The following is a 22,863-nucleotide window of genomic DNA, read 5'->3' on the forward strand; positions in this document are numbered from 1 at the left end:
TTAAGAAAGGCAATTACATGTTCGCTTGCGATTTTTGACGCTCACACTAAGTACTTGAGTTTTGCATGGGAATTCTCAGTCAGAGTTAGATATTTTTCTTTTCTCGTTTTACCATTTGCTTTGACGACCGCGCCTTATTTCTTTTCAAAAGGCTTAAGGCCATTGGTGAGGTTTTGGCGTAGTAAAGGTATTTTCGTAGTGTTGTATTTAGACGATGGATGGGGTGGAGAAGATACAGAGGAGAAGTGCAATCGTGAAGAGTGAAGCAAGATTTGATTGATGCATGTTTCGAACACTGAGATGTCAGTTTGATGTCCTTCGCAGGAGTTAGATTGGTTAGGTTTTAATCGAATTGAGGGTTCTTTGAGCATGTTGAGAGTCACCCAAAGAAGAGTATATGACATACCGTAAACGTTCGCCTAATGGCGCACCTGGACTCCTTTGCCTTGGAGTAAATTTCATGTGCAAATAGAGAGCTCCCTCCTCTAAAAATCCCAACAGGAATTAAGGGTATGTGCCCTTATTTGCTGGTGGGATTTTTATGGGAGGGCACTTTTAGCTTGTGTATAAAATTCCAGATATGTCAAGGGAGCCCATAGCGCCATTAGGCGAACGTTTACGGTATTGGCCTCCATTCGTATCTTGCAAGATAAGTTGCCTAACCTAAAGTTTCAGCCAGGAAGTTGGCACCCATTACCACGATTACAGGGAAGATTGTTCCTCTTTCTCCAGTGGTAGGATCAATTGCAATGTTGAAATCTAGACTTATGCACATGGAAACCTTGAAGCGAGTCCAACAATGGGATCTAGTGTATTCGTTATCTGGTAATACCAGGTTAGTACAGTTTGTCCACTCTGAAGTACAAAGTGACAACGCGCGCGTATACAGCGCGTTAACAGTGCGTAGTGATGCGTCTCTGCTGCAGGTATGCGTGCCTTCAAAGTCGGCACAATGTGTACGTCCGCGTCGGTACTTTGTGCTACAGAGTAGATTGACTGTAGAAGAGTTGTTCTTCTGGAAATTTCGATTGCATAATCTGAATGATCTGAACGCATGCAGTATATTTGCATATTCCGTACCACATGTTCTTATTTATTCACATGCTATTGCATCAGGTTGTGGTGCTTGGACTGTGGCATGTGGTTGTGCACTCTGAGAGTTTTCCATTTTACCGCATGGTTGGGTAAGACAATATAAAACCGATTTTTTTTTCTTTAAGTCCGTATGGACAGTGTATTTTACGCACGTGTAACTATGTCAAATACAAGGTCAAATATACAGACTGTATATGTTAGTTAACATAATATTTTTTGAATATTTTGATGCAGGGATGACCAGTATAGGCATGTGTTGGGAGATTTGTTAAGGGTATACGATGTATTGTTGGTCGAAGCAGCAAAAAAAATGTAGTTCACAGCAACTTGTGAATGGTAGTGAGCTTTAGCAAAAATTGCATTGCTCAATTCATAGCTAGCGTGTAGAAGAATTCAAATATCACAGGTATACTTTTGTAGGTCATGTGGTTCTTGAGTTATGTTGTAAAGAGGGCTGAAACAACAACACTTGTAGAATGAACTTTTGCAAAACACCAAAGTGTTATTTTTCAATAACATATTGATTCAGATAATGAAAATCAATTTTTTTTGGCTGCTTCGACCAACAGTACCTCGTATACAAGTATTCTAAAGCTTTCTCTGCTTGGCAAGAGTAGTGTTTGGTACACAGAGTTTCTCATAAGTATGCTGCCAGTCAAGATGACATTTCAAGGTACTTTATTACATTGTACGCTGATCAAACACCTTTCAAGTTCTAAAATCGAGGCTGCCTTTTACAGTTTGAAATTTGAAAGTTATTAACAATGCATGTGAGGCAAAATTTCTCAGATGTTTATTGGAAGGCTTGAAGCGTCTTAAGGGTAGACGAGGTATTGTTGGTCGAAGCAACCTAATTTTTATGATCTAGATCAATATATTATTAGAAAATAACACCTTGATGTTTTGCAAAAGTTCATTTTGCAAACATGCTTAATTTATTGTTGTTAATGAGTTTTACACGTTTTACAAAAGTGTTGTTGTTTCAGCCCTCTTTACAACGTAACTCAAGAACCGCAGCACCTATAAAAGTATATCTGTGATAGTTTAATTCTTCTACACACTCGCTATGAATTGAGCAATGCAGATTTTGCCAAAGCTCACTACCATTTGTAAGATGCTGTGAACTACCAAATCACAAGAGTTTAAAATAATTAATAACCTTAAAGCAAAATAGTATTCAAGAAGGACCCAGTGACTCCAGACATTCTCAAAAAGATTGTTCTCATATTCGGAATTTGTTTGATATCGTACGCCGGATTTTTACAGAACAATGAATTGATCAATATTCGAGAATGTGATGTGGAGTTCGGTTCTTCCTTTGTCAGAATTTTTCTTTTAAATATTAAAACCGATCAATACAGGAATGGAGCTTGGGTTGTTATTGCAGAGACTAGACTATGCCATAGTCGAATTTTGATTTTAAAAATATGTTATTATTAATAATGATGAACGCATTCCGTTGAACTCAAAATTATACTGATATTTATTAGAATTAAAGTGTTCAATAGTAAAATGGTCATAAAGAGTTTATATAATTAGATGATTAGTGACAATAAAAGTTATATTGAATGCAACTTGTATAATTATAATTGCTCACTATATATTGAGCAATTCTGTGGAATCTACCAGTTTATTGATCGCGAAAGCCCGAGTAAAAAATCCTACTATGTACTTTGAATTTTAAGCAGAACTTTACCCCGGGACTTTGGTCTCTAAAACATACTGTCAATCATACTTGTTTTTCAATCCAATTTAACCGCAACACACCACTGAGACTGAGAGTTCAACTTTCGCGCCAGATCAGACTTGCCGCAAATTCCATAGATTGCTGTGTACGATGTAATTAATTGTAATAGCACGTGCCCGGAGGATTTAAACCATAGCGAGATCTGGGCGACCAATCACAAGCCCCGTCACAAGCCAGATCCATTTAAAGATGCATTACATCATGAACAATTTTAGTTAGGCCAGAAATTGGCATAACTCTCCATAGAGTCCCGTGTTAAAATTTTTTAACCGCAAGTCAAAGTAAGTAGTCCACTTGGGAAGCTAACAAACAGAGGGAGTACGGTGACTGAAAAAATCAGATGTGAAAATCTATCAATTGCACACAAATTAATACAAATCAGCGTTTTACGCTTAAATGTAATAGCCAGAGTAAAATGGGCAAGTGGACTACGCAGAAGTATATGCAGAGACGGGCTCTATAATCTGTCCTGTTAAGACGCTAAACCGGTGCAGGGTGTCCCTGAATGAACTGTATCGTCGGAAACTGAATGTTGTTGGTAGTTTAACGCATAAATCAAACATTGACAAATGGCCACTCCGTTTTTGAACGACAAGAATATTACGAAACTCCCTATTTTCAATCCGTTCCACGGATAATCAATGACAATAGACGCCTCATCTGCAGTGATGCGCAGTAATTAGCACTCCGAATACAGATCATCAAAAGGAAAGGTTTGAAAATGATGCAGTTTCGTAAAATTCTTATATTTCAAGAACGGTGCGGCCAATTTTCAAAATTTAAAAAGTATGTAGGCCTAATAGCTGATATATTCCTCAACCACATCAGTTATTTACTAATGTTTAGTTGTGGCGTTAAAATACCAAACAAGTAAGTTTCCGACAATACAGTTCTTTCAGGGACACCCTGTATATGCAATTAGGGGGTATCACAGACAGTTAGAAATTTAGACCAGTTAATTTTTTCAGATCAAAGAAGTTGAGAGATGGTAAGATGACATATAGGCCTATATAGCAGGTGCAGAGATCGAGAATTATTTAAGGCTAAATCAACAGTGTATCTAATTTTACTACGTTCAATGTCAATGGCACAAATGTCGTCTACTTACTCTAAAAAATCTCAGAAAATGGAAATTTCACTTCTGGGTTTTGCTAATATCATCACCCTCATAAAATAATTGCTTAAGTAATATTGAATGAAGTAGAGATTTATGCCTCAGCATAATTTTCATCATCATGAGACATCTGCGGTAATAATTCCTGCCTATATTAAGTGATGTAGCCAAAATGTCTAATTCACACACTCAATCTAAGGCAGCAGTATAAAAAGCATAGCTAAATCAACAGAATAATTGCTTGAGCCAAGCAGGTGACTTTTGCGGATATTTTTTTTCCATTTTAAAAGTACTTAATATGACTAAGGTAAATGTAAATTGTAAAATGTAAATTTATTTATTATTTTCCATCATGTCGATATACAGACTTGACATTTAATATGGAATACTTTTTCGCAAAATTCCAAGAATGGTCTGGTAGAGGTCTGCATAAACGGCACGGGCAAAATATTAATTGGGCTATGTCGGGAGATGGTGTAAAATAATTTGTTTGACAGAAAAAGTGCTTTCCATTAGTTTACATTATGGCGCTCATAATGTAGTAAATTAGCTTAAAAAGGAGACTCAATTTGAATTCTGTGGAGGTAAAATTTCTAAATTTGAACAACGTTATTCTGATATTTTCAAATTTATTGAGGTTGGAGGCAATGTTAATGAACCTACATGTAAATACCAATAAGTGTTCGTCAGAACTGAAATGTACATGTGATCTACCAGTTTTGAAAGTGGGAGGAGCTTTAAAAAATATTGCTAAGTGGTATGCACTCAGAAAATTTGAATGGTCCCCTGGGGCCAAATGTTATAAACTTTCTGTACACAAAGAAACAGTGTGAGTTCATTGGACAACCAGGAATCCGCACAGTTGTTTTTGCACCGTAAGTTTATAACATTTGACCCCAGGGGGCCATTCAAACTTTCTGAGTACGTACAGCTTTTAAGAGCCCGAAATTGTGTCCACCGCAAAGCTCATATTCAGCCTCCCTAAATCCGCCATTTTAGGCGAATTCGCTACATTATGAGCACCATAATGTAAACATATCGAAAGCACATTTTCTATCAAGCAATTATTTTACACCATCTCTCGACACACGCCAATTAATATTTAGCCCGTGCGGTCTATGCAGACTCCGTCCAGACCAGTCTTGGAACTTTGCGAAAAATATTCCATATTCCATATTAAATGTCAAGTCTGTACGTAGCGCACTAAACAAACAGACCCGTTTCAATTGGTTGAAAATGCAAGTGTTGTATCAATACGTTTATGAGGGTAAATCTGGTAAACTCGAAAGTGCACCTTCATAGTCATATCTCATATAATTTCCCATTGAACAATATCAGCAATGTCTTGAATTGATAATTATGGAATAGTGCGCAATATGGGCAATATGACATTTTCATTTTCTTGAATAGGTAGCCGAATTTTGACCACACACAAACAAAGCGCAGTGATTTATAGTGCGCTACGCACAGGCACAACGCCTAGACGTTAAAGACCCATTCAGTGATCCCAGCGCAAGTGTAAAAAATTAAAATTGTATAATATAAATTGTTTAAATCATTCAAATTGTCATTTGGTATTTTTGAAATAAAAATCTGACAAGAACCGAAGAAAACAGCAATTAAGTATTGAGGAAGTTGAAGCCCCATTCTAATACATGTAGCTAATTTATATACTGTCAGTATATCAATTACAGATTCATGTAAAATGCCTTATTTTGTCTTAAATACACGGCTTTCGGTTGAACCACTAGCAGGCTATGTTAACACGTCTATGACAGTGACAAAAGTACCAAAAGCTGAATTTTGATGATTTTTATCACTGAATAACTGAATGGGCCTTTCATCTACAAGCCACAGCGTCACAGCAGAGTTCAGATTTTCACTAATCAAAGGATTTTCCCGCTCATAGGTTGCCAGTTCTAGTCTGTATTTAATACATTTTATACCCACAGAACTTTTTCTAGACTTGGGTAATTTCAATTACAATGAGATCTTACCAGGTAGTCTAAGTCAGTCCCTCGGGGTCAGTCCTTCTTGTTCAAGTATAATGTTTGGTACATTTTCATTGTTATGCAGTACTTTATGGCGTGATAGCGAAAACAATTTGTGAATACATCGCGCTGCACTACAAGCAGGTTGTAGTCATCACTTGTGTATGTCTGCAATCATAGATTGAATACAATACCGGTCATTTCAAAGATACTAATCCTACAGGTGCGAGTGATCAGCATGATATGGTTCAATGCAGAGGTACCGCGTGAACGTGCAGGTGCAGCGCGGTATATTCAAAAATTGTTTTCACCTATTGCTATGATAGTTAATCCGATTATTACATCACTTCACCAGTGTATGTTTCAAAAAAATTTGTTTGTAGATCAAAAGATATTATTGAGAATCTAATCTATAATTTGGTTTGTGAAGCATCATTTACTAGTAATTTTGTGAAAATTAGCCATTTTTTTCCCAACACACCATCTATGAGATGATATCCAGAATAGCCCGGAGTTTGTAGGATGACATCATCTGCATTTCCTGCAAGTCAACTGAGACATCATAATACGAAGTGAGTAAATATATCTTATTTATTGAAATATTTATTTGCTTGAAGTGCTTTGTTTTTATGTAATTAATCATCCAAACATGATTACTGATGATTAAAAGTGAATATTTAACTTCAGCTTGAGATATGTATGCATACAAGTAGTTGTGCATCTAAAATATCGTCACATTTTATATTGGAAATCATTGGAAGTAATGTTAGTTTTAATTTCACTTGAGAAATGAGAAATTTATCATGGAAACAATTTTAACAGTATAATTGTTTGTAATATTATTTGAACATGTTGAGTTGAGAACCTGTTGAAAACTTTCGTCAATCACTAAATAATTCAACTTGATCAGAAAAGATGTTTCTGAATAGTGATTTTCGAAATGTTATTTATTTGGTGAAAGACAGTCACAATTCCTTTTATTTTATTTTCTAAATGTATTTTGGACATTGCAAATTACAAAATTTTGTTTATTTTACTGAAATCATTTTGCAGTTCTCGACTTTTTCACCGAGGTTAAATTGACACCACCATTGAATGTGTACAATACTGTTGTATCCATGGTAGTCTGGAGTGATGGTTTTCAAACACATCCAAGAACATATTTCATGCGAGTATTTTTTTTTTGGGGGGCTTTGGGGGCGCGAGCCAAAACGAAGGGCGGCGGAAGAAGAAGGGGCGGCAAAAAAGAAAAAGAATTGGTAAAGAAAAAAGTATATAAATTTTGAAAAAATTGTACTATACATTTAAAAATGTGTTGTTTTAGGGCGCTAGCACCTATAATCCTTTTTTTTTGCTCTTCACCTTTTCAAACCAGCGAAAAAAAATTCGGTCAACCTTTTCGGGCTGTTGAGGAAGGGGCGGCAAAATTGTATTTCCCAGCTGAACCTGTTTAAAAACTGGAATGAGGACTACCCACAATATTGGTTCATACATGTGGGTCCCATATGTGTGAACCGAATTTGGAGTGAACTTCATCAACTTGTGCCAAAAATGGTCGGTATCAACTTTATTGAACTTAGATTTGAGAAGGACCATATATAAATAAACAAGAAGTCAGCTTTATTTTGTTGGATTGTAAAATAATATACTTATGTTGAATATTAGTCATCCACTTATGAGATAACTTGCTTGTGAAATATTATTGAAATAATTTTATCAGCGGATATAATCGTCATGATTTGTAAATTTGTGAAATATTATCAGCGTATCCGATAAGAAATCGATTTGCTTTAAACAATCCCATCTAAAAACGTTTTAGTGACGTTTCGCTACGCTAGCATGCTTAGTGGTTTCTCCAGCCTGATGAAACCACTAGCGTAGTGGTGAAGCGTCACTAAAATGTGAGTAAATCACCTTCGTTTTTAGATGGAATTGTTCATAGCGAACAAAATTCACTATTAACAGAATGGTCGACTGCTGATCCGTCGGATAACGCTTTTTCAATGGGAAATGAACTTTGCTGCTTGGATGATGTCACGATGAGGTTAGCATTTATTTCGTATTGAAAAGCGTGTTCCGACGGATCTACACTCGACCAGCCTCTAAAATCAACATTCCGAATGAACTTGTTCAAAGACAAAAATCGATTTGTGCTTTGAACTTGTTCCAAATTAAAGCACATTTTTTGTATTAATATTTCTCACAATAGAGATGTGATAACTAAACAATAATAATTGGTATGAACTAGTTTTTGAAACCTATTTTGGTATTTGATTAATCCAGCAAGTAACTTAATGCATTAATTGTCATAACATATGCAAGAATCCCAAGCACACCATAAAGTGGTTTTTTTTGGCGGTAAACATTAATAGTTGAGTGTGCGACTTAATTGTTGAAGCCTACAATCATTAATTTTGCATATTTAATATAAGTGATTTGTTTTTGCTGCAACTGTTGTTCATTTAATGTGAACTAGTGAAAGCTTACGTTATTAGTTGAATTTAATAGTTTAAGGTGGTACTACACCCCTTGATAAAGTTGTGCCTATTTTTGCATTTTTCTCAAAAACTTATAACACACTGGTAATCATGATAATAAAAGTTATGTATATTATAGGGGCAAGGAATCTAGTTACTAAACTGGAATTTCAGTGACTCAAGACAAGTAGTTATTGATATATTGATAAAAAGTTGGTTTTCCCTCCTTTTTGACTGTAACTCCACAACTGTTGTCTGTGCTGAAATGAAATAAAATTTCCAGTGCAGTAGTTGTAGTCCTTGCCCTATATTCATATCTTACTTGTCACCAATGCGCTATAATTTTTGAGAAAAATGCAAAAATAGGTAGAAAATTGGCCAGGGTGTAGTACCACCTTAAACTTACTGCAATTTCTACATGTTTTTGAACATATAGGTTATTGTGATGCATTAAACGTTGTACACAATAGAGCAATTGAATAATATATTGACTTTAAAGATGTAATCATATTTAATTGGATATTGATACCTATTATAAGATTGAATTTGAATGAATATTGAATGTAAATATTAAATTATTATTTTGAATATATTACAACATAGTAGAGTGTATATCATTCTGTGTCCAGTATTCTACTGCTTCATTATATTGTGTTCCGATGAACACTCTTAGTCACTTTGCACCCCTTGTGTGTGACACTCAGCACACTTTACAGGTTTTCGACTCCATATCATTCCATAAACCATTAAACAAAACACAGGGATTTGCAGCTAAGAAGCGCACACCCTAGACATTCCACAATTGACCTTCGCAGCCATCAGGATCAGCTCCCCGAGTTTTGTACGGGTTAGAACGACATTTCTCATTAATTTGTAACACGAGAGCGTACCAACCACCGCCCGGTTTTCGAAGCCTCAACTTCAACCGCACCATAGCCCGGATTGAGCTAACTTACAGTGGTCTTGTAAAACAATCATGTATTCATTATTTATAAATAGCTATTTATAAATCACTATGGGGTACATAGGCGCAGCCATTACACAACATTGTATCAGCAAAGAGTATCTTAACGCCTTTGTTCGGTAAAACACACCAAATTTTGAACGACAAGTTGCTGAAGTCAACTGCCTTATCATTGAAAAGTACAGGAACACCACCCACTGTGCTAGAGGTCAACTCTCCAGACATATTGGCGCCGAGCCATAATGGCAACCTCCATTTCTCTCTATCAAGAATTTATATATATTGATATTTATAAATAAGGAATACAGCCTACAGGACTGTAAAAGTAACCGGTGTCGTGTTATTTTCGCGCAGTGTTGATTCAACCCCCGGGGGGGCACTCCCCTTGTGGCCTGTACACCATACGCGAGAATCCACTTTTGAAACGCACCCTAAACAAGGATTTAACCCTTGACTAAAACGACACCCTAAACAGGGATTTCATTCCTAACATCAAATTTCATACCCTAAATTTCATTTCCGCGTATTTAGAAATTGCAATTTTGCTACCCTTTTTTCCCAATTTTTCATGTTTTTGACACCCTAAACGCGATACGCGCGTATCGTGCCTACCCACGAAAAACGACCCTTTTTACGCGTTTTCATTATCACGGATGGTGTACAGGTCACAATGGGAGTGACCCCCCGGGATTCAACCGTACTTTAATATTTTATCATTATTTGCTACCACTCGATCGTGTCTCTTTCTGTATTTTCAAAAGTCATGCATCAATGTCAAGTTCACACACGCATAACAAACGGTGGAGTTATATTAACATATGTAGTACACAACATCTCCCACGAATCGGATATAATATAAGCTTTGTAAAAAAACACAATACTTTAATCATAGAGAGTACATCGTAGTTTAAAACATTTGCAATTTTTGTTTAGCAAAACATGTACAATATTTTATGGTTCTTAATATATTAATAATATTAAGATCTCCAAAGGTCATGGGTTCACTCCCAAGAATCGTCATCATCTACGTCTACAATAAACGGACTTCCAGCAATATCATGTCCATTCACGGTCGCATGTAACAGATGATATCTCACACAACATGCTGAATACAGTATTTCATATGTACCATCTTCTTTATCTTCAACCTTACAGAACTGCTTATCATATCTGGACCAGGATAAAACACCTTTGACATCAGCGCCACCCTTTACTAAAGGGCTATTGTCTGGTCCAACAGTGCGTACTATTCCCCTGCATTCCTGGTATCTCTTTGGCGTTTTTACCCAAGCTAAAGTACACAGATGAGGAGCTATACCACCGGCAACAGGAGAAGTACCTTTACCAGAACACGGTACCTTCTCTTCATCTGTTGTACAAGATCCGTCATTTGCGATATCATTTGTACAATTTGTTCCAAATAACTTTCCAATACCTTCTTTAATCTGTTCCATAGCTACATCATGTTCCGAACTGAATGAAATATCTTCAGGTCCAAGAGATAATCCAGGGTTATCCACAAACGCTGGGTTATCTTCCTGGTGTACCTCAGCAACATGAAGCACCGATGTACTACTTCCCGATGGCTCATCCACTCTGTTATTGTTACCCACCTTCTGTTGTCCTGACGCCCGAGACGCCGTCTGGGCTTGATACAAGCCTTTCAGACCAGAACTGGTTTCTTTGTAGCGTGCATCCAGCATTTCATGAAAGTTCTGCACGGTATCACGCAATTCTTTGTCCCTTTTGTAGTATTCAATTGATAGATTCTCGTCAGACATTGTGTTAAGATGAAATCGTATTTGCAACAAGTTAAATCACAAACGCTCACGTGAAAGGCAGTATTAATTCTTTCGCATTTACAAGTACCGTCACTGAAGTATGTAGCACAATAAAATGAAACTTCCGTTTATAGGTTAATACAGGACGTAGTAGCTTACAATGGTGGTAAATTGAATTTACATATCCAATCCACTGCTTTGTATCGTAAAGCACGCTTAATGTCACCAGCAATATAAACTCAACGTATCTGACTTAAAACATCTATGCATGCGAACTAAAATAACGCGGGAATTGAGATTTAATGGAGAGCCACTAATGTAAATGTATTAGTTAAGTGAATAGATAATAACATCGTGTAGTGCGTTTACTGGCTAAGCTGCTCAACAGGCAGATGCATCTCGTGATATCTTCATGCTTCGCTGATACCGAGTAACATCATAAATCATGCACTGTAAAGGTAATACTGCTTACTTTCACTTTACATCCAATCTGGCTATCCAAACCGGGCAAATAAGCACGGCAATTCCCTGGAAACATGGTGCGCCTGTCGGGTTTAATATTATGTTCTCAAACTGATTACAATTATTTTGCAAGCGATACTGATTGCAAAATATCAATTACATACAGGGTGTCCCAGAAAAATCAGAATCCTCATTGCGCCCTCTTTTTCTCCTATTCTCCTATTATATTTTGGCATGTATTTTGGCATCTAAAGAAATGTACCCGTTTTTCACTCTGTCCACGGATAGCAAACACTAAGAGTGGTTGAGATGGGTCATGCTTTGGAGTGGCCTGCAAGATCACCAGACCTCACAGCACTTGTTTTTTCTTTGTGGCAAAATGCAAAGCAACGTCTATGAACGAGGACCATCAGCTAGCCTCCAAGATATTTGCAAACGTATTATTGCTGCATTCGCAAGTATCAGGCGCATGATACTCAACGTAATGGATGCAAAGAGGACCAAGGATGAAACCTGTATTCACCAAGGAGGCAACCAGGAAGAAGGAAGAGCAACACAGTAACCATTATGAGACACAGTAACAATATTGAGAGAAACCTACAGTATTCGTTATAGCAGTGATGTCATAATCGGACTAAGTACCATAGCAATAGATGAATACAATTTTTGACTATATCGCCCTACAAGCAGGTTGCACTCATCACCTGTGTATGTCTGCAGTCAAAGATAATAATCTTACAGGTGCGAGTGATCAGCATGATATGGTTCAATGCATAGGTACCGCGCGAACGTTGTAGTACAGGACGATATAGTCAAAAATTGAATTCATCTATTGCTTAGGTAGCCTAAGCGTTACTTCTACGGCGAATACACACTACATGTCTACAAGTGGTGTAGCCAATAATTGCCTTAGTGAAGCAAGAAGTGAATTAGCTAGATATTTTTATATATTTTTTCGAATTATTGCTTATCATGCAAGACACCAGCAGTAAATGTCTAGGTCAGCTCTATAACTTAAGTGGTGTAGCTAAATCAACAGAATAATTGCTGAAGTCGAAGTCAAGCAAGTGCCATTGGCAGCTAGATTTTTTTTTCTTCAATTTTTCTCAAAAGTAGTATGACTTTAGGCAATTCTTTTATGAGGATGACGATATAACAAACGGACCCGTTTCAGTTGGTTGAAAACGTGTTGTGTTACTTGTGTACATCAGTTGGGAAATCAGTACGATTATGTGTGTATTAAGGGATCTAAAATGAGCGTTTATTGCGTTTCGACAGTATTTTTATGTGGGACATGAGAGCACCTCAGACCTATCGAATTGCATTCTGAATACGAAGCATGTCTTTCTGATATCAAATAATTTTCATTTTTTGAAAATCACAATATAATACAAATTTTATGACAAATTATAAACATTTGATATTTTTCAAATTTTGATATATAACAGTCCTCGAAGTAAATTATATAAATCTAATGATATATTCTTAAAGTGTATGTAGCAGGGAGGAAAAGCCGACGGTCAATTGAAAATTTTGACCTTTCATATTGAAGATATGGATTTTTTCCCCAAAAGACCTAATTTTTTTTGGTCGGCTTTTCATCCCACCTACATACACTTTAAGTATAAATCATCAGATTTATAAAGTTTACTTCAAGTACTGTTAAATATCAAAATATCAATTTTAATGATTTGCCATAAAATGTGTATTAAATTGCGAATTTCAAAAATCAAAATTATTTGATATCAGAATGACATTCTTCGTATTCAGAATGCAATTCGATATGTCTGATGTGCTCTATTGTCCCAAAATAAATACTGTCCAAACGTTCATACCCCAGCCCTTAAAGCAATCATGTAAACTCGAAAGTGCACCTTTGTAGTCACATTCTTCTTTGATGTATTAATTGTGCTCTGGTGTACAAATGTCACCCTGCTCTGACAATCTCATTTATGTTTACACGCTAAGGCATATAGACAGATTAAGACGATTTTCATCAATACCTATCTTTTTTCTTTCCTCATGGACTCAAAATACAAAATATCTCTACCTACTAAGTGCTTTTAAACCATTTTCGTATGTTTTTACTGTTACTAATGCTTTTTGGTACTAATATTACAGGTGCGAGTGATCAGCATAATATGGTATAATGCATAGGTACTGCGTGAACGTTGTAGTGCGGGGTAAACTCAAAAGTGCACCTTTGTAGTCAAATTCTTCTTTGATGACTTAACTGTGCTCTGGTGTACAAATTCAACCATGCTATGACAATCTCATTTATGTTTACAGCTAAGGCATATAGACAGACTTAAGACGATTTTCATCAATACCTATCTTTTGTCTTTCCTCGTGGACTCAAAATACAAAATATCTCTACCTACTAAGTGCTTTTAAACCATTTTTGTATGTTTTTTTCTGTTACTAATGCTTTTTTGTACTAATCTTACAGGTGCGAGTGATCAGTATGATATGGTTCAATGCATAGATAATGCGTGAACGTTGTAGTGCAGGGCGATATAGTCAAAAAGGAATCCGGTAAACTCGAAAGTGCACCTTTGTAGTCACCCAGCAAACACAAAAACGTTTTTAGAACGTTTTAAGTAAGTTATATTTTGGCTTTTGGTTTAGGTAAAAACGTTTTAATAACCTTAAAATGTCGGGTTATATAAAGGTCATGATAACGTTTTAAAACGTTTTGTATGAAAACACACTACAACAATATTTTTAAATGTTTTCAAAAATGTTATTGTAAACTATTTTTGCAAACATTTTTGCCAAATATTGTGTCAATACTTAAATAACATTATGTTAAAATATTTGAACCCAGCAAACACAGAAATGTTCTTAAAATGTTTTTTTTAAAACATTTTATTAACATTTAAATGTCGGGTTATATAAAGGTCATGAAAACGTTTTTAAAACGTTATTGAAAATATTTTGGGCAAACATTTTTGCAAAATATTTTTCAACCCCAAAATAACGTTCTGTTTAGAATGTTTTGTATCAAGTTTTCAAGAATGTTTTTGGAATGTTATTAAAACGTTTTTATACCCTTTAAAAAACCCACATTTAAACGTTTTCTGTAAAACATTTTTGTTTGCTGAGCAAAAAATTAACAAAAAATGTTTTTTAAGGTTATGAAAATGTTTTATACTCTTAATATACCCTTTATATAACCCGACATTTAAACGTTTTCTGGCAACCTTTTATAACCTTTTGCGAATGATGTCGAAAACGTTTTGTGTTTGCTGGGCACATTCTTCTTTGATGTATTAACCATGTTAACTGTGCTCTGTTGTACAAATTCCACCCTGCTCTGAATGTAAACAATCCCATTTATGTTTACACGCTAAGGCATAGACAGACTTAAGATGATTTTCATCAATACCTATCTTCTTTTTTCTTGCGAATTATGAAGTACATAAATATGTTCATCACCTCATGGACCCAAAATACAAAATATCTCTACCTACTAAGTGCTTTTAAACCATTTTAGCATATGTGACCCGGCAGCACAAACGAGCCGTAAATTCCCTAAATTGTATTCTGAGTTATGGTGTAAAATGTGTACGAAGGTCGTATTCATCGGTCACTTAAGCTGGCGCGACATCTGTCTTATTTTGATAGTCACAACACCAATCAATAATCCTATTATTGAAGTGGATAATAAGCTTCTACCTTAGATGGCTATAGAACTTTTAATAGCTCTGGTCTTTGTTTGCTTTTGCTAAATCCTTTTCAAGTGGTGGGTTATTTGTATAGGTATGCATAACCAACAATTAACAATGAGCGAACCTTCTTAAACCTCGTTGACTTGGGGATGATTTGAAATGACCGCCAATTATGACTGTTTGATATTTATTGCCAGCAATGCGGAAAAAGAGACACACATAGAAACGAAAAAAGCTATAATTTTGTTGAAGGAGCAAAGTTTAACTAACCATAACTCCGCTTCTGGATATCGTTTGAAGTCAAATGATATACCATTTTTAAGTTTATGATGTTTATTTTTTAAACACGAAATAAAACAAAATTGACCGGGGGAGGAATTTACGGCTCATTCGCCGTGGACGGTCACATATATGTTTTGTTTATTGTTACTCAGGCTTTTTGTTTACTGCGACAAAGGAATTAGAGTAACTCAGATGTGTAATTCGTAACAAAAGATAATGTATGTTCTAGTCAAGTAGAATACTTGAATAGAATAAATTATCTTTTGTAATGCCAGCTTTACAAAATGTGCTTAGTGACTAAAATAATTTCTTCCATAATGAATGCAAATTTAATAATCTGTAGTTTCTATCATGTGTTGTCTGGCAAAGAGACTTCTAAGGCTATAGTTCATCATAGGTCATATTTATGGTGTGATGTGCCCTGAGTAATTCAATCTTTATTTACAATCATTTAAAGAGGAAGCCCCGCCAGAGCAGTTCTTCTGGGGTGAACCAAACCTGCCTGGTTATCAAATTAATCAGTGACAAGGTTATCTCTGAATTTGACAGGTGCTAATTGATCTTTTAATGTTATTGCATCAATTAGCACATGCCAAATTCAGAGATAACCTTGTCACTGATTAATTTGATAACTAGGCATGTTTGGTTGACCCCAGAAAAACTGCTTTCGCGGGGCTTCCTCTTTAAAGATATGTCATGAGAGATATGAGACCAGGGAAAACCCTTGGTAGTAATCATCATGTAAAAATGTGTGTGTTATGACATGTTTTAGGGGAAAGCCCTTTGGTTACTATGGTTACAGTAAACAAATTCAATCAGAGTTCTTAATAATCATGGAAAATCCGCACTATACGTCAGAATGTTCAGTGCATTGCCTAATGCTATTTTGGAAAACCCCAGTGCTAAAATAAGTGAATGTGACAGAATAGTCTAATATTATTATTTTGTTTGTGAGTATAAAAGGTGAAAGAAATTTAGTTTGATCTTTGCACAATATGAAGAGAGTTTGTAAGCTCTCTATGTGTTGGTCGTCGTGCTTCAAAAGGAGATACATATTTAATCAGTTTGTATTATGCGCTATTTTAATACAGCAACGAAGAAGATTTTGAGTCCACGAAGGTGCTCCTCCTCCCCAAAGGATTACATTTCTTCTGTCGACTTGCTGGAGTCTGGCTTATAAAACAACACAGCTGTCAAAGTGGATCAGTTCAGAAAGAAGCATGTTTCCTGGAGAAAGAGAGTGATTGGCGAAAGAAGCATCATTTTTGGAGATTGTCATCTGTGCGAGTAGTTGAGTAGCATCATTTCTGTGCGAGGATTTTAGACGCAAATGATATATAAATGCAGGTGTACAATGGACTTCGCTGAACAGTGATTTTCGCAGGATAAGCGAAAAAGGATATATTGACGAATCCATCGAGCCAAGTCAAGGTCAGGAGTTGGTCGGCCAATATATTTTCCCGCATGCACCAAACAGGTGTTGTGAGTGCCCAATAGGGTGGATTAAAGCCGCTTAAAATTCGATGTTAGAATATTTTGTGTTGTAAACTGTCATCATTCTTTTGTCTACGTGTAACACGAGTGATAGAATGCAGTTTAAAATACCCTCCAAGGCCGCATCATTTCACATTTTAGGTGAGATAGAGCCGACGGGGACCCAGCTAATGGCTGCCATTGAGGTGTAAACGTGAAATTGTTTACTTTATTGTTCATGTATCAATCATATTTTACTTTTAATTAAAGACTTAGATTTTGTTAACTTAATGAAATAGAGTATTATTGTTGTGCATTCGTGTGAATTTGGGTATAAGGTGATTTTGACCTTGAGTCATTACGGCTCGTAACAATAGGTCATCCGTTTTGGACAACATGTGATATCATAATGAGGCATCAATTTTGATATTTGGTCTAGTTTATCTTTTATTGAATACAAATGGCATATGTTGGATATAATAACTTATCTTAAAATATGTATATACCAACAAAATAAAAAAAAGTGAAGCTTATGGAACACTACCTAATCTGGTGACGTGGTATTGGTGACGAGAAATGCTAAATGGCTAATTAGGTTTCTGTGAAATAATGTCGCCGGTTAAAAATACAAATACAAATACAAATTAAAAACCTCGCGTCGAGGTTTTGCCAAGTTTTAAAAATAACGGTTACTTTAGCAAAACGCGACGAGGTTTATTTGCCCGTAAGAGAGCTCTATTGTTCCGCTATTGTATCCGCTATTGTATCCACTATTGTATTCTATTCATAAAAGCTACTGCAAGAATCGCGGCAATCCCTGATATCGCTGGTGTCTACCGCCGGCGTTTCGTATTTATTAACATTCAAAATGATCCGATACTCTTACATTTATAGACTTATTAGTGCTTTTTATATAATATTCAGAAATTGCAATTATGAAAACTACAAACTTTGAAAGTGAAAATATATTACCATCGAAAATATATCATACTTAAATTCTATAGAATCTATAGAGGCATTGCATGTGACGTATCATCCCGTAAATATGGCAGACTACTCAAATGCATTCAACAAAAGCATGATTGCAATCTACCGTGACAGTTCGTCTCACACACATAACCCTGCACTACGATCAAATAGGTTGATGACAACATTTGATTGAATGGACTGTACTCCGCCATAACTACGGTGAAGGACACCGGTTCAAATCCTTTGTTTGGAGCCAATCAATAATTTCATGCAGGGCCTCTATAGACCACTTGACATGTGACGTCATTGCCCGGCAGTATGCGCACGCATTATGGTATTTTCCATTGTTCTTTGCCCTGCAGTGTGCGTGCGCATCGTAGTCTGCTCAGGGCATGTGTATTTTAAATCTCCCACCACATTTCATAATAGTACAAGAAAGCCATTGAACAATGAAGCGGTTTGTTCGGGTATATCGACAGACCAATCCCTCGCCTTTGTTGATAAACAATAATGTAAAGTGGTCTATAGATACCCAACCCAGAAGTGCCCATTTATTTTCTAATTTTTTGTAATCGCGCCCAAATATCCCCGCAAATATCTTATACACGGTTTTATTGATTCATTTTGAGATTACCAAAAGTTAGAAGTCGTCAAAAATGGCAACATCCATTGATAGCAATGGTTGAGTAAACATTGTCTAAACACTAGATAAAAAGACAGCTTTGTACTACAGAGAAGATGTGAGGAAAAGGAGATAGATCCAGCTATCCTCAAACAAAATATGTGTGCTGCCGCTCATTCAAAAGTAATCACGTTATTCAGGTTTAACAATAAAATACAATAAAGGGGTTCGAACCCATGATGGGTGTGATACACAACTTGCTGCTTAATAGTTTTAGGGAAAGGTCAGTGTCTGTATATCATCATACTATGCATACCATGCATGCAGACCCTAACATCCAGTTATATTTCAAATAAAATATGACCGAAGTTCCATGGCAAATTATAATTTCTGACGCTTGTTGACTCTTTCAACCTCTACGATTTATGATACAGACTATTTTCAATTATCAAAATATCTTGATTAGGTTTGCAGGAAATAACAGGAAAATACATACAACAATAAAATAAACATGATCAGCAATCATCCCTTTTGTAACAAAATCCTAAAACACTCTCCCTAAATAATTATAATTCGAAATAATAACACCTATTCATTTATTCATTATAAACCTCTCGCAAACTGGAATGTGTATGTGGTGAATTGTAATTTTAATAACCGATATATGCTAAGGAAACAAACGGGTACTATAATATTATTCAAAATCAAGAATAATATCAAACAAATCCTCCTACTCGAACAGTACACTTAATTTAGGCCCGGGATTTAGGCCTGCATTATGATTATAGACCTAAGGTAAAATACTTGAAGAAATAACAAGAAACCTTTCGTGCTTGGCCACTGTAGTGCTTGGCTGATCCTTGCTGGATGAAGGTCATATTGATCTATTACGTGAGTGAAATCAAACACCATGTCCTCGGTGCTACTCCCATGTAATCGAAGGTCGTAAAAATTAATCCGATAACAATAGAGGGTATTCATTACTACATCATTGATGTGGTTGCTCAATGCGCATGCATAAAATTCTTCCACATTGAGCGTGTTTATAGTGAGACAATCTTTCCGTTATTTAGCTAAACTACCGCGTAGTCTAGATTTGCAATGGTTAGTAAAACAAACAAATATAGACTGCGTGGCAGTCCAGCTAAATACCGCATAATCTGGCTCACTATAAACACGCTCATAGGCTGTTTAGCTTAATCATGTTAATCGGGAAGTGACCTCTTGAAATGATATCATTACACTGATCAGACTGATCTTTATGTTATTACAGTGCGGCCCACATACAATGTTCAACACAAAGTGACCGATGTTATAACTTGGAGGGCTAAAGGCCGACTTACACGAGGCAATTTTCCAAGCAATTGCCTGTTGCACAGACCTTGGAAAAAGATTGCTCCGTGTATTTTGGATTTGCAAGGAATTAATCCCCCAAGCATGAGGCAAATTAATCCCCCGAGCAACAGGCAAAAAGGTAGAGACATGCTCTACTTTCAAGGTTGTTGCATGCAATCTAACCTCCTTCAGCCAATCAGCTGAGTAAACATGAGCTGGTCGCTGCATTCATTTGGGAAATGTAGGGACCAACTTGATTCACCATCCACAACATGATAAATGTGTGCACATGCTACATTATACACTTGTAGGCCTATGTTGTTGGCGGTGGTGGTGTTTAGCCCTTTTGATCTTAGTTTGTCCTTAGCCTTTTCTTTATGGAAAATTGTATAGATATACAGGGGAGGATGGCAATCTTTTGCTTTCAGGACAACACATGAGCCATTTGGATATGATTACGAATATCATTAACCACTACTTATGTTTTGAGTATATCCCAAACCTATGGCCACGCTCAAGGAATTGCAAGGCCGAACATTGCTTCGTCTATTTTGATCAATTGCACAGCTTCATGGTCAGTGAGCACATATTCTCACCCACTAAGTAATGAGCCTTGCAATGGAAATTGCCTCGTGTACGCCCACCTTAACAAACCAACACCGCCAAATTCGACTGACGTGTGTACAACGTGAGAAGCTATGAGGAAATTGAACACTCGTTGTCTGATCATGCATGTGTTTATGGTTCGGATAGCTGTTACTTAGTAGCTCTCGTTCCGCTTGGGTTTATTGAATACACTCTATATATAGTCATTAATATGGCGTTTCCAGTCCCTGGCTGAACTATTGGGTTCAGCTATTTTTTTTTTAAATAAATCTTTTACCCCATGCAGCTGATTGGGGTGGTTACGGGTTGTTAAAACCACTAACCGCGAAATGAGGATATCGAACATAGGCCCCGCAGGGCTACAAAAAACTGCTAACCGCGAAATATGGATATCCAACTAGTTTGCTCCTCGAAGCTGTAAAAAACCACTCATCGCGAAATATGGATATCCAATTAGGTTGCCCCGCAGGGCTACAAAGAACCACAAACCGCGAAATATGGATATCCAACAAGTTTGCCCCGCAGGGCTACAAAGAACTGCTAACCGCGAAATATGGATATCCAACTAGTTTGCCTCTCGAAGCTTCAAAAACCACTCATCGCGAAATATGGATATCCAACTAGTTTGCCCGCAGGGCTACCAAGAACCATTAACCGCGAAATATGGATATCCAACTACTTCGCCTCGCATGGCTACAGGAACCACTTACCGCGCAATATCATTTTACCTCAAAAAAATAATTAATATCTACCAAAAAAACGTTTCAAAACGTAAAAGGGGCCAAGTTTAAAAATCTTTCCTGTGTGGCTTTTCACCCTTTTTTAAACTTGGTCCCATTTATGAAATTTCCTAAAGACCCATACGAAGTCATCTTTAGGCTGCTTGTTTGTTTTCTTAGTTGTCAGTGTTCATTTTGTAGAGTAAATTAATTAATGTTCGTGCTTGATTGAAGTTTTTCCGTAAAGACGTTATAATGTATTTTGAATTAAGTCAAAAGTAGCAAATACTCGCTTTGTTAAATTCTTCATCGTCTTGTGCGATTCTGCGCCTTATGTACAGATGTAGGGCCTATAATATGTAACAAGTTGACAGACAGTCAATTTGAAATTTGAAAATGAACACGCAATATAATGAAACATAAACCTTCAAATGTTTTTGATAATACATAGCCTACGTCATATTGCACCGCTTTCGAACAGTCTTAAACCTAATTGTTGCATGTAGAAATTAGGACTCATTCTTCATGTTATTACGGTACTACTTTACTGGATGGGACCAAGTTTAAAAAGGGTGAAAAGCCACACAGGAAAGATTTTTTAAACTTGGCCCCTTTTTACGTTTTGAAACGTTTTTTGGTAGATATATAATAGCTCAACATTGAAAATGGAAGCATTTTAACCACTTCGATTTGGATATCAACTGAAGTCCTAAAAGAAATCAGGAACCACTTATTTCCATTTTACATATCAACATTATTTTTATATTTTACTAAGTTAGCAACAGGTATCCAAAATTTAAACGAAGACATGGAACTTAAATATAGTAAACAATTCAAACACTAGCAACAAAGCAAACTGCGTAGACTCTCATTCTGTTGAAGTTGAAATTAAGAAATCTGGTCAACCAGACATACCTATTTTTGACGGACGAACCGACGTTGCGACTGAAACCTTCAGTCTTCAGCTGGGATGTGATGCAAATGACCTTGAGTACCGGACACATCCGGTATTGATGACAATCGGTAAGGAATGTCCTTTATGATTCTGTCCCAGCCGTGTGAAAGCTTGGCCCGGACGATTGTCATCAATACCGGATGTGTCCGGTAGGCCTACTCAAGGTCATTTGCATCACAACCCAGCTGAGGCAACGTCCGTCAAAAAAGGTATGTCTGGTTGACCAAATTTAAATTAAATCTTGACTAGCAACAAAGGTTTCCCTTTGGCTCAGTAAAAAACGATTACTAAAATAGTAAGAATCCTTAGACCTTTACCTTTAAGATACACTGTAAATTTTTTTCATCCGATATTTATTTTCAGAATTTTTTTAAATGTAGCTACCCGCATCAAATTTGAGGACAGATGTTGTCAAAACATTACGTAACATTAAAAAACACTATTCTTTTTTTGGCCCTTTAAACAGCTTATTCTTTTTTTTTGGCCCTTTAAACAGCTTAATGTTCACTCCGAATTGTGTTTCATATTTAGACTACGGTTTTCATGTTTGGACTGCAGTCCTAAAGTATTACAGTATGTTTTCTGACTTCCAAATCTATA

Source organism: Amphiura filiformis, chromosome 14 (genome assembly GCF_039555335.1).
Source record: "Amphiura filiformis chromosome 14, Afil_fr2py, whole genome shotgun sequence".
In the NCBI taxonomy this organism is placed as follows: domain Eukaryota; kingdom Metazoa; phylum Echinodermata; class Ophiuroidea; order Amphilepidida; family Amphiuridae; genus Amphiura; species Amphiura filiformis.